Below are 13,168 nucleotides of genomic sequence, written 5' to 3'. Positions count from 1 at the left end.
CATGTTTTGTGACAGATTACGCTGCGCTCCTGAGGGGCTCCAGCATAGTAATGGGAAATTTCTTTCACCTGACTGAAAATGCAGTAGGATATTTACAAAAAAAATCAGAAGTTCAGAGTAGTTTCTTTATGACATGCATTATATTAGCATATGGAAGAAAAAATGGTCAGACTATGAAAAAGTCAGTAATCTTGGTTCTCACGAAATCTTAAGAAAATGTCAAATGGAGCAAACTAACCCTTCCAGGTCATTTAAAAAGTATCTTACCACAACTTAGATGTCACAATTCTTAATTATTTTACTGCATTTCACTATTAATTGTAACCTTTAGTTTACTTACATCATTGTGTTTTCTTGGTGGAAATGCTATGTTGAATGGTCTGTGGCTGCACTCATCTTTGCAACACCATGGTCAGCGACATCTTGTTGATGGCTTGAAATGCTCCGTGATGGAGTGTTTGCATCACAAAAATTAACAACTAGTACAGATTAGGGCTTAATTTATTATGTTGTTGGTTGTCCAGACTTTCAAAAGTGACAGTAATGCACATTAAACTTGAGTGTGTCATGTCTGTTAGTAGTGCATTGAGGATAGTACAGAATTTTAATGAAAGGTTCTCCAGTATTTAAAAATTATCATTTGATTGTGCAAAAAAGTTGTTCACATCATTGACAGAAGAGTGAATTTCTGACATATGTTTTTTGTTGCACTTTTGTCTTACTCATATCATAAAATACTAACAAACATTTACATTAGAATGATACTTGTTCATCATCTGTGATCATAACTTGTCTGCAGATAAAACAGTTTGGCAAAAAGCAATGATCATTCTGTTAGAATAAATTGTCTATGTGTAATTTATTGTTTTGTATAGTTTAGTATTAAAATTTAGAATTATTTAAAATTTGTGTTCTACACATATTGTATATTAATATAGTTTATAACATATAAATTAAATGTGTATAAAATTATATGTATGTATAATTTTTTGAAAGGCGATTGTTAAATATTTACCAGGACATGGCTGATTCAAACACAACTATATCAATAGTAACATAAAATCTGAAAGGACAAAACCTCATTTAAAAGATGGTTAAATTGATTTAAAGAAACATACTATATGCTTATTTTAAGAAATTCATCTTAAGCACAAAATATTGAATACAAAATATTGATACAAAAATATTGAAAGTAAAAATATGTTTTAAAAATATAATATGCAAGCCTTAATCAAAATTGTATCAGAGTAGACTTGAATGCAAGAAGCATTATTTGAGAAAACAGGGAAATTTTGTAATGTGTAAATAATTCATCTTATGAGTTTAAATGCACAATTAATGTGCCACAAAAGACATACTCATAAAAATATTTTTAAAAATTGGCAAAACTAAAATAAGAACTAGAAAATCCTCAAAAATAAGAGGCTGTTTTAAGATATTGTTCTCAAAAACTGTTACAAAAGAGACAGAAAAAATCAATGACCCTATGATATTGAACAGTAACATGGACAGAAGTGACACAATAGCTATATATAGAAAAAAAGAATTTATCAATAACAGAAAATCCTTACTTAGGTACATGTAACTATTACCATATTTACTATAACCTAGGCCATAAAGAAAATCTTATCAGAAGTAAAAAAATGAAAACATACGTATAGAACATGTTCCTTGATACCAATGAAGTTAATGTATTAATTTATAAAAAGAGATCTTTAGAAAACAATCAAATGCTTGGAAATTTAAGGAAAATAGAATTACAGATAACTCAAGGGTCAAAAAAAACCAGAAATGAGTTTCATTGCTCTTCTGCCAAATATTTTGGTGGAAAGAAACAAATTAATAAACAGGCTGCTCTAACAAAATACCGTAAACTGGGTGGCTTATAAACAATTGGAATTTATTTCTCCTAGTTCTGGACACTGGCAAGGTTGGCAAATGATGGTGCTGGTGGATTCAGTGTCTGGTGAGAGCCTGCTTCATCAGTAGATAGCCACCTTCTCACAGTAACCTCTTGGTGGAAGGGACTAGCTAGCCCCTGGGGCCTCTTTTGTAAGCACATTATTCCCATGTGAATTTTGAGGAGACACACACATTCAAACCCTAGCATACCCACAGCCTCCGCACACATATATAGCCTCCCCCATTAGCAACACCCACACTAGAGGGGTATATTTGTCACAACTGATGAGCCTACATCACATATTTTTATCACCCAGATAGATTCCAAATGATAACTAGAGGGGAAAAGATGAACAAACTATATACATCTGTTCTGTGGAACATTAAAGAAATCTAAAAGAAGTCTTTAGATTTATTTGCACAATAAACACATATCTTTGTCTTATATGTATAAGTATATATGTACATGTGTGTATATATATACATACTTATGGACTTTCTTGTATATATACACAAAAATTATATACAGTGTTGCCACATTTTTAAGAAGTCAGTTGAAAATAATGGGTACAGTTTTATCCAATTTTTGTCAAAAATTTTAAAGCTTAACTTGAATGTATTTTATGTAAGTATAAATATAAATATATAAGTGAAGATACATCAAATTATTGACAATTCTTTAAATTAAGACATAGTGATATCATTTGGTCTTTGCTAGACCCCAAGGCATCATTTAAAGTATTAAAATGACCATATTCTAATTTGCTTACAATAATAAAATAATTTTTACTTGGCACCAGTATAAATATATAGAAAAATGAAAACAGGCACTGAAAGCATTTGACAAAACTCAGGTATAAGATAGTCCTTTCAAACATTTATAAAATGCTTATGTTATTGTTACATATTTAATCATCAATAAAAAATGTAAAAACATTGAAAAATAATATCACAAAATGTCTCAGGTCCCTACAATTTGTTCACTCTCTGTGTCCTGTTAACCATTTGTGAAAAAAAGGGACATTTTAAATACAAATTATTTTATGCAGAACCCAGCTTCCTCCTTAATGTTAATCATAGGTAAAATCACATTAAAAAATTTGTTCATTTTACTGAGAAGTCTCATAAAATTATACATGAAATTGTTTTTTAAAAAGAAAATTCCTCCAAAAGAGTCTTTAATGTCATCCTGTCCCAACTCCATACTTTCTAGCACCTTGGATTTTTAAGAGGTTCTTATTCCTTTATGTGGGACTCAATTGAATCTACTTTCAATGATCTCTTTGCCCCTCAGACACCATTATAACTCAGGAGATGGGAAGGGGATTGGAAAAGATACATGGTTAGTAACTGAAATATCTCTAGTCAGCTTTCTTTAAGATGTTAGATCCACAGTGTCACAGTGGGGGCAGTGGAAAGAGGAAAACGGAAAGGTAGAAGATGCCCTTAGTTGACTAGAGTTGTTAATCCTCTAGCGCTACTAGCTAAGGCTTTCAAAAACCTATATTCACTATGTAAGAACTTGTTCACCATGTAAGAACTTGTTCGTTATGCTTCAGAAGATTGGAGACTGTTGAGAATTAGGCCTGGGGTTGATTAATGATTGTGCATTGAGTCCCCTATACAGAATTTTATTGTTGTTAACAACCATTTGATCAATAAATATGAGAGATGCCCTCTCAAAAAAAAAACTTATAAAGGCAGGACTCCGAATGTGTTTTCACTTGTGTGTATAGTTGTGAGTATTTTAGAAGGCCCTGTGTGGAACTCTATTCTGCAGTTTCTTGATGGAGAAGATTCTGCTAGAACTCTTCTTCCTCATGCCTATCTCAGTTCTGTACAAACTGAAATCTCTCTCCAAAATCCAGCCTCTTTTCTTCCAGCCACTCCATTGGAATGATGCCGTGATGACTGTGGAACCAGTTCCAGTACCTTCTGAAGGGGCTCTGTATGGACGTGGCTGTGCCCGGTGATTAGACTCTCCAAACTTTGATTTTGTTTACTGAGCATTTTTTCTCCAGACATTGGGCCTTAGTCACAATTCTGATGTAATTGAAAAAGAAAAATTCCCTGGGCATAAACTATGGTTGGTATTAATACTTCCAAATTCCTCTGACTACACAAAAGAAATTTCCTTATTTTAACTAGTTCCAAGATCACAACTGTCAGACACTTACTATTGTCCTACTCTATATGATGCATAAAATGTATAAAAACAATAATTTAATATATTTCTAATCATGTTCCACATGCATTTTATAAAATGCATTTCAGAAGAATAACTTTGCTTTTAACTTTTTCTGGTTTTGACTGATATTTATTCTTTCCCATCCCTCCTGACATGTTAATATCTTCTACTATCTTAATATCTATATCTCTTAACATACAGTGGTATTTATTTATTAATCAAAATTTTTATCATTCATCCAATGTAATATGTGTTGGTTTGGAGGATATAAAATTGACAATGAACAAGATAGACACTGTTCCCAGCTTTACAGTATTTTTTTCACAATAATTCTAGTGACTGTTACATTAATTTAGTCTTAGTATTGTCTTGGAGAGTACTAGTATTGAATAGCCAAATGTCAATGAAGGATTTTCTAGCAGAGCATTAAACTGAGAAATTTACAGCCTTAATGTCCAAGGATGAATGCAAATAAGACTTCATTAATTGTATCTCTCATAGCATTACTATTAAAAATGTCTTATGTCATTTAATTTTGAGCAAAGGGAAAAATCCAAGATTTCATTAAGCATCAGCACTGTCTGTTCTGTCATGTGTGTGTGCCAGATCAAATTTTATGTTCCTTGCTCTTAGTAAACAGAAATTAATGGAGAATATTTCCAAAGAATATAGACTTTCAGAAATGTTAAATCATTATCATAATGCTGTACTGTAAATAAAATTTAGAGACAGCAAAACAAAGCTGTAGTGTGTACTTAATAAGAAAAGGTCACAGTGGCAAAAAAGCAAGTGCATGGAGGGGAGTTTTTAAAATAATGTTGGTAGTATGAGCAATTGTGGGACACTAAGAAGGTTGTTGTTAGAATGTAATGCAATCAAGAACATGTTGAACAGAGTCAGATAAGGATTTTTATACAATTATAAACCATACAATATTAAGCATTGCTTAAAGTACTGAAGTCCCAGCACCCCTATTTTACAGGTAGGAATTAATATCTGTCTTATGAAATCCAAAAGGATTCTCTGAGGCTTCAATACCCAAATTATGTAGTTCTATGTGCTATAAGAAATATTGTAGTGTAAAATATTGTTAGCAAGTGTGGATATTTTCTTTGTCATTTATTAAATGGAGAATGGGAGCTGAACATTTATGTGTTTGAGTGAGAGTATCAATTGCAGTAACTGATATAATAAAAAATCACTTAATTTTAAACAATAATTTACCTTAAAACATTTTGTAATATGTAAAGGAATCATAATAATGCTTTAAGCACTGCAGAACAACCATGTGAAAGTCAGGGACCTTAGTTCCCAGCATATCTTGAAAATTTCTAGGAGCCAATAGCATTTTTTTTCCTGCTACTGTTCCAATGTATGCATCTACTTATGAAAATAGTCCATTTGTTGTCTTGCAGCTCTATGATTATCACAGATCAAGTTTATGTCCTTAGTTTTCAGTGATGTTTATACAATTAATAACTATAACAAATAAACTAAGCAAACAAACAAAATTTCTTGAAATTAGAACAGAGTAAATTCTTACCACCAATCAACCAACATCATTTGAGGTTTATGGAAGGAGATGGCAACTCACCATAATAAATGTGTCAAAATGTACAAAATATATTGTTTGTTTGGTTGAAGGGAGTGTGTTACATTATAAAATTGTTCTTGATGCTTTATTTATATCATGTATTTAAGAACTCTTTGAAAAAGGGCATATAATGCACATATATCCATAAGTTTCCATTAAAATTACCATTATTTTTGCTAGTACAGATACTATAAATACTATAAATGAGCAGAAATAATTTGCAAGTCTTTTACCCTCTAAACATTAATTTCTCCATGCCAGCACTCTTATATGCAAATTTCTATGGCACAGACACATCTTAAAAAGAAAATAATTCAATGATCAAACAAATATGTATGTTATACACCATTTGCTCATTGTCTAGACAGTGTTACTCTATCAGTGATCATGTAAAGAAAAAAATCCTTATTTTCATGTAACATAAATTATGTTAAATTAGATAGAAAACTAGTAAGAAACATGAATAAGCAAACTAAACCAATTTTAAAAATAGTAAATGCAAAAGAACAGAATAATATGGGAAAGGAAAATAGGAATAATCAAACAGAGTAGTAAAACAGTACCTCAAAAAGGCTTTCTTTGAAGAGGTGACATTTGAGTGACAACATTTAAGAATTATGTGAAACCTACAAGTCATGCTAATATCTGGGGATAGAAAATTATACTCAAGGAAAATAGCAAGTGCAAAGCCCTGAGGTATGTGTATGCCTGGCATGTTTGTAAACTAGCAGTAGACCACTACGGCTTGATCAGAATGAGGAGAGAGGATAATAGAAGATGAAGTCAAAAGGTAGGTAACAGGAGCTCAGAAGACATACTTGCTTATAGAGTACTTTAAGAATATTTGCTTTTACTTTTAGGGAGATGAGAAACCATTGAAGGATTTTGAGACAAGAAATCTTAGTATCTAACATCTTTAGTAGACTCACTTTGTCTGCTGTATTGTTCATAGACTTCAGGAATGTTGACTACAGGCAAATTAGAAGTCTATTAGAATAACTCAGGACAGAGATTTTATAAGCTTGGACTAGATTGGTGGCAGGAGGAGGAAAGCCAAGGGAGTGTCTTGGTTTTAAAAGCTGATTTTAAAATGGAAGTAAAGGAATTACTTCCAGCCACAGCTGGTTTAAACTGTCTCAAATTCTGTTCATGCATCAAAGGTGAAAGTAGTGTATTGACTATTAGGTGTATCAGTCATACAGAGCAACTGTCACTTTGCCAAGCACAAAAGGTCATACAGAGAATATTACAATTAGCCACTGTTCTCTTATACATTATGTTTCATCAAAAATTTTAAGAATTAAATTTTTCATTAAAATTATCTCAAAGTAATTTCTAAAACTATAATTTTATAGATTTTAGATCAAAATAGCTCAGGAATGTGATTTTTATCTTTTAAATGAACTCACATACTTTAGCTTTTTGGAAAATGAATTTTTGGCCTTGATTTTTTATCGAAATGTTCGGAACTTTGATGTTTCATTTAAGTTATCTCAAATGTAGTTTTTTTCTAATATAATATTTATAATTGATTTTTATTCAAGAATAGCTCAGAACACTAACTCATGCCATAAAAACCTTGACTGATGCCTTCTTTCTGATCTCCACCTTGGAACTCACATAGGCACAATTCGCATTTTCATGAATTGGGATGCATGAAATTATTCAATATACAGTGTAGTTTTGCCACAGGATTATGTAATCCTTTGGCATACTGACATAATCTAGTATGGCAGAATTTGGACTTGATAACAATTAAAAAATAAGTTAACGTACCTCTATTGGTAGTATCATCGTAATTTTCTCCTCAAAGGAAGAAATGTCAGAGTAGTTAAAAGTATAGTCACCAACAGAGGTTAGCTAATAAACCTAGCCAGGCCTGAGTCAATGTAAAAACTTTGGAACTAAGTGGCCCAGAAAGACCAGGAATATCTCTCTCACTGGGAAAATAAATTATTTCTTATTTATTTTATCATGAAAGAGGATGCCCAGAAACTTGTGGGACTCCTTAATTTTGGTGAAATTGCATTCCTTGGTTAAGAAAAAGGCAGGCCCCTATTACCTATTCATTAGAATTTAATTTTTAATGGTGCCCTAAGCAAAAAGTAGTAATATGGCCTAGACTGCACCCCAACCCCTCAGATTACTTTAGATGGCATGTAAAATCGAGTCACTAAGCACCAGAACTCCACTGCTTGGTGGGGGAGACTTCTGGGGTCTAGGATATAAATACTGCCTTACAGATTACTCAAAGAAAATTGCTACTTATTATTGAGTTTAAATTGAAAGACATCAAATATCTTTAGACCAGGAATAACTATTATGTCTTGAGTAATGCAGAGAATAGACATAGAATAGAAATAATGAATAGAAAAAGATATGCAACAGAGATCATTCATGAAGTGGAAATGGCATGTTCCATAGCTCATAGTGGACAGAAGCCTCGAGTAATCTATGTACATTAGCACATTGCTTCATCCCCATGGTGCTGACAATTGAGTACCACAGGACTACCCTGCTTCATTATTATATGTCTAAAACGTATGATTGTTCCCCATCCAAGATAAAGCATACTGCTGAATTCACTGCTGAGAGTTCCCAGATAGGGGGTGATGTTTGGAAATGGTATGATATGTCATGATGGAACAAGGTAAAAAAAATCTGCACAATGGGCACAGCTAAGCAATGGTTGTATAGAGGTGGAAGACTTCTTAGTAATATCCTCTATGGTGTTTTTGGATATTTGTTCAGCTCTTATACCTTATACTCTGTCTTGTAGCAGAGTAAGCCAGTGGGCCCTACATATGGAGACTGGAAAACACTCTTCAATGGACTACTCAGAAAATATGAGAATTTAGAAAAATAACTGAAGTGAGTCATACAGATTCCCACTAAAAGGCCAGTTGCTAAATCAGAAGAGGAGTTGAATGCCATGGTACAGTCCTTAATCAGAGTCCTGGAAATAGCCACCTGGGTTTATGAATTGAGTGGGCTGTGAGTTTCCTGACCATGCATAGATGTGCTGAATGATGACTTGTTCCCTGTCACACACACAATAAAACCACAAGTGTAGAATAAGTGTGTATCCAGTGCCAATAGAAAAGAAGTTACCTAGTTGAACTAACACTTCATCAAAGAAGATATACAGGTGGTAAATAAACATATGAAACTATATTCCACATAATTAGTCCTTAGGTAAGTACAAATTAAAACCAAGAAGACATACCACTATACAGCTACCAGAATAGCTATAATGAAAAATGCTGACAGTACAAAGTGCTGACAAGGATTTTGAGCAACAGAACTTTCATATATTGTCTATAGGAATGCAAGATGGTATAACTGCTCAGGGGGAACAGACTGGAACTTTCTTATAAAGTTAAACTCTTATCTACCACATGATGCAGAGATCCTACTTCTGGGTGTTCATTCCATAGAAATGACAATTTTTGTTTATACAAATACCTGTGTACAAATATGTATAGCAGCTCTATTCATAATTAGTGAAGATTGAAAATGATCCAGATGTCCTTCAAGAGTGAGTGTATAGACAAACAATAGAATATCCATATAGTGGAATACTTCTCAGAAATAGAAAGGAAACAAACTATTCATCAAGCAATAATTTAGATGAATTGCAAAGGCACTCTGATGAGTGAGTGAAGCCAGCAGTCTCAAAAGGTTACATGCTATATTATTCATTAATATGTCATTCTGCAAAAGACAAAACTACAGTATTTGTTACCAAGGGTATGAGTGGGAGTAGGTATGACTAAAAGGGGCAGCATGAGGCAGTTTTTTGGGATAATACAACTGTCTGTATACTGAGGGTAGTGGTGGCTACACAATCTATACTTGCATTCAAACTCATAGAGCTATATACCAAAACAGATTAAATTTTAATTTATATTTACTTAAAAATAATATTAATCCCAGTAATCTTTTGAGCATTACTAGTCTTACTATTTTGTATGAAATTTTGCACAAATGCTTTAAAATAAATAATTAAAAGATACCTGAGATATCTGTTGCAACGAGATACTGTCTGAGGTCAGAAGGTGAACTGTAAGAAAAGGTGAACTAGTAAGCATGCCTGTAATTCATGTCTTCTCTTTCCAGGATTCTCAGGAAAATGAAATGACTCTGGCCAAATATCCTTGAAAATATGCCAGTAAACAAACATAAATGCTATTTACCAACAGAAAAAGGGAATCTTTATCTGTGAAATACTTTGGGCAGGGTTCATCTAGCCTAAGTAGCATAAAATAAGTAAACCAAAATTTATTGACTTATGGGTTATATTGGCTAGAGACTTTCATGCAAACAAAGTATTTAGTAGGAAATGACAAGAAAATGTTCCATAACTAAAACTTTTCTATATAAAGGCAATATTCTGCATGTATCGCTTAAATATTGCATGCTAAATCTGATCCAGAATGCATCCCAGTGCAAGAATAGACAAATCAGGTGGTTTGCTGACAGACTTCTTTCCTAAGAAAAGAATGCTTTACAAGCCTCAAGATGGCCTGTGTACTTTCAAATATTAAGGTTTGGTAGTGGGTAATATTTATGATACATGTAACTCTGGTTTGGCAGTTCAGTACTTTGTGTTTTCCAAACTATATAAAATCCTTCTCCTAAATGTTTTTGCTTTTTAATTTATTTTGTTTGCTTTTAATGAAGGCTTAATTATGCAGAATAGTATACACAAGTCTGAAGTGTACATTTGAGAATGTATACACCCATGTAAAGAACACCAAAATGATAGAACATTTTTATCTGCCTCAAAAGTTCCCATCTAACTACACAGTTTTAATTTACATTTCTCTAATAATGACCAATATTGAGCACCTTTTAATAATTGCAATTTGCATTTACTCTGAATTGTTGATTCATTTCTTTTGTCCTTTTTTCTATTGTGTTATTATTTTTGCATCTCAACTTGTAGGAAATCTTTATGCATTAATGATGATGGCCTTTTGTTATTGCATTTTTCCCAGTGTCTTATCATCTTTCATTTTTGCTTATAGTATTTTTTTTTCATATAGTTCTCTTTAGTATATAATAAACTTACTATTCTATCATTGACTTCGGTTAAGCCAAAGTAATAAAATATTTCTCCACTCATCTTATAAACATTTTCTTTTAGATTTTGCATAGTTTTCCATTTAAGTATTGACCAATTTGCATTTCAAAGTGTATTAGTTATTTTATGTATTTTCAATAGGATGTTAAATTGACATAAAGAAGGTATATACATCGCATTTGTCATGAAAATTCTATTTTCCATTCTAGAGAAAAAAGTTATTATGTCCTTGATTTTTATAGTGAAAATGAGTGATAAAAGAATATTTACAATTAAAATTAACTTTAGAGTAATTCATGGGGCTTTGAAGATTATATATGATACAGTCTGTTAAAACAAACCCCACCCACCCCCCAACTTTGACTGAAGACCATAAGCTCAGTGAATATTTCTAATGATGTGGAAATACTATTTCCAAAGCATCATAATCTACTGTTGGAAATACTACATAACTCTTCCTTTAACAGCCACATTTTATTTCCCTGGAGTTCTCATCTTTTGATCCTTGTTTTCTTTTTTCATATTATTAGAATAATCCTACCATTTAGGTGACAAAAAATTATTCTGAAGTATGAAATAATAAAATATATTAAATATCTGAACTCTTGCCCTCAATCCTTTGTCAGAGAAAAGAAGGCAATTTTAATGATTGATTTTTTTTGAAAAAGCATTTAAACGCTACATGTAATATGCTATATTTATACTTTGTTTTCTTTATTTTTAAAAATATTTGTTGATATGCCTAAGTATTGTTCTGCTTTCCCTTTCTTTTCTCTGATCCATTTTGTTTACAACGTCTGTTTTAGCATACAAGGGTAGATTTGACAGTTGTTTATTTCTCATCTGTCAAATGTATTAAGAATGTGAAAGTGACTTAAGATTTCTTTGCTTTGTTAAATGTTTTTACAGACATTTTATATATCTCAACAGTATCCATCTCTATTTAGTCCTTGAAAATGAATCTTAATTTAGTTTAGTGATGCAAAATACAAACAAATCACGGTAATCACATCGGGATTTCTCACTCTCCCCATACAAAGGGCAGACTTGAGGCATGATATTGCACGTTGAGAACAAATGCAAACAGTTATAGTCATCAGGAAAATCTTTTACTCTTCTTAGAGAGAAAGGTAAGATACACTAGCATCGTTTTCTGTATTTACTTCTTCCTGTAGCTCTGAATGCTTTCATCTTGATGGAGCTGCAGCAGACATCTCACAATCATGGCAACCAACCAATATAATCAGGGACATTGGCCATTCAACTAGCAACTTCCTGCTTATAAGATAAGGAAAATATCTTTGTTCTCTCTTTTTTACTTTGCTCTCGATAATGTGAACATGGGATGTTTCATCTGTTAGGAAAACATTCCACTGTATGGAACAGAAAACCTGACTGACAGTGGCTTAAACAAACCAGTATCATTTGTCCTCACTGACAAAAAATCCTTGGAGTGAGGAGTTGCTGCTTTTTATTCACTTTGTCAGAAATACTACCAGAGAGTCAGTATTTTACTGTTTTTCCACGTAGCCAACCTGGCAACCTTAGAAGGATAGTTTTCTCATACTTTATACTTTATGGTTACGAGGTGCTGCTCTAGTTTCAAGCATCATGACTATTTTGAAGACAGGAAGAAGGGAGGCAGATCTTAGCATCAATTGTCATTTTCTCTATGATAAGGAAAAAAAATTCCATATGCTACTTTTTCATATGCCTTACTGGCTAGAAGTTGTTACACAGACAATTATAGCCAAAAGGGAGTCCAGGATAGTGGTTATTTAGTTAGGAACTTTGCACTGATGGACATAATTAAGATTTTGTCCAGGAAAATGGGATTTTCCCCCCTATAATTGTATCCTCTAACCAAATACTCATTATAGACCTTATTTTATGTCATTTAATTGTTAATTCCTATTTTTCCTTCTACACCATTATTTAACTATTTCTCAACTTCACTTTCCTAAGAGACTCAAGAGTTTTATTTAAAGTTCTTAATATATATTTTGTTATTTCCTGTATATCATTTAGTGCTTTACTGGAACAATGTCTGTTTTAGACTGCTTCTTACCTCTGTTTCCAATCTTCAATCCCATTCCCCTTTTTTTTATATTATCCTCAAGTGAGCAGATTTATATATACATATATGCATGCCTATATATACACATACTAACTAAAATTTTCATGTTTTCCTCCTGAAAAAAGCACTAAAATATATTTGAATATACTAGAAAACTATAAAGTCTATAAAAGAAAATAAAAATATCCTAACAAGAAACTGTAAATTTTATCATGTTGAAAATGTTGGTATTAAGCAGAAAATACTGATTTTCAAATAGAACAGAATATAATTACTTTTACAAGTTCTACAAAGATGCTTCTTTTTCTTAGGAAAAGAATG

General features: G+C 32.2%; 1 long non-coding RNA gene across 1 annotated transcript in view; it reads left to right on the top strand.

Annotated features, from left to right (window-relative positions):
• Nucleotides 1-12,056, top strand: part of LOC118932344 (uncharacterized) — a 204,920-nt gene extending 192,864 nt beyond the window's left edge. The window contains exon 4 of the long non-coding RNA XR_005032725.1: nucleotides 11,946-12,056. This is a non-coding gene — a long non-coding RNA (uncharacterized LOC118932344). The remainder of the gene's footprint in view (nucleotides 1-11,945) is intronic.
• The last annotated feature ends 1,112 nt before the right edge of the window (nucleotides 12,057-13,168 follow it).

This window comes from Manis pentadactyla, chromosome 2, assembly GCF_030020395.1.
Source record: "Manis pentadactyla isolate mManPen7 chromosome 2, mManPen7.hap1, whole genome shotgun sequence".
NCBI lineage: Eukaryota > Metazoa > Chordata > Mammalia > Pholidota > Manidae > Manis > Manis pentadactyla.
Note: the sequence above shows the minus strand (reverse complement) of the source record. Positions and strands in the feature narration are given on the sequence as shown.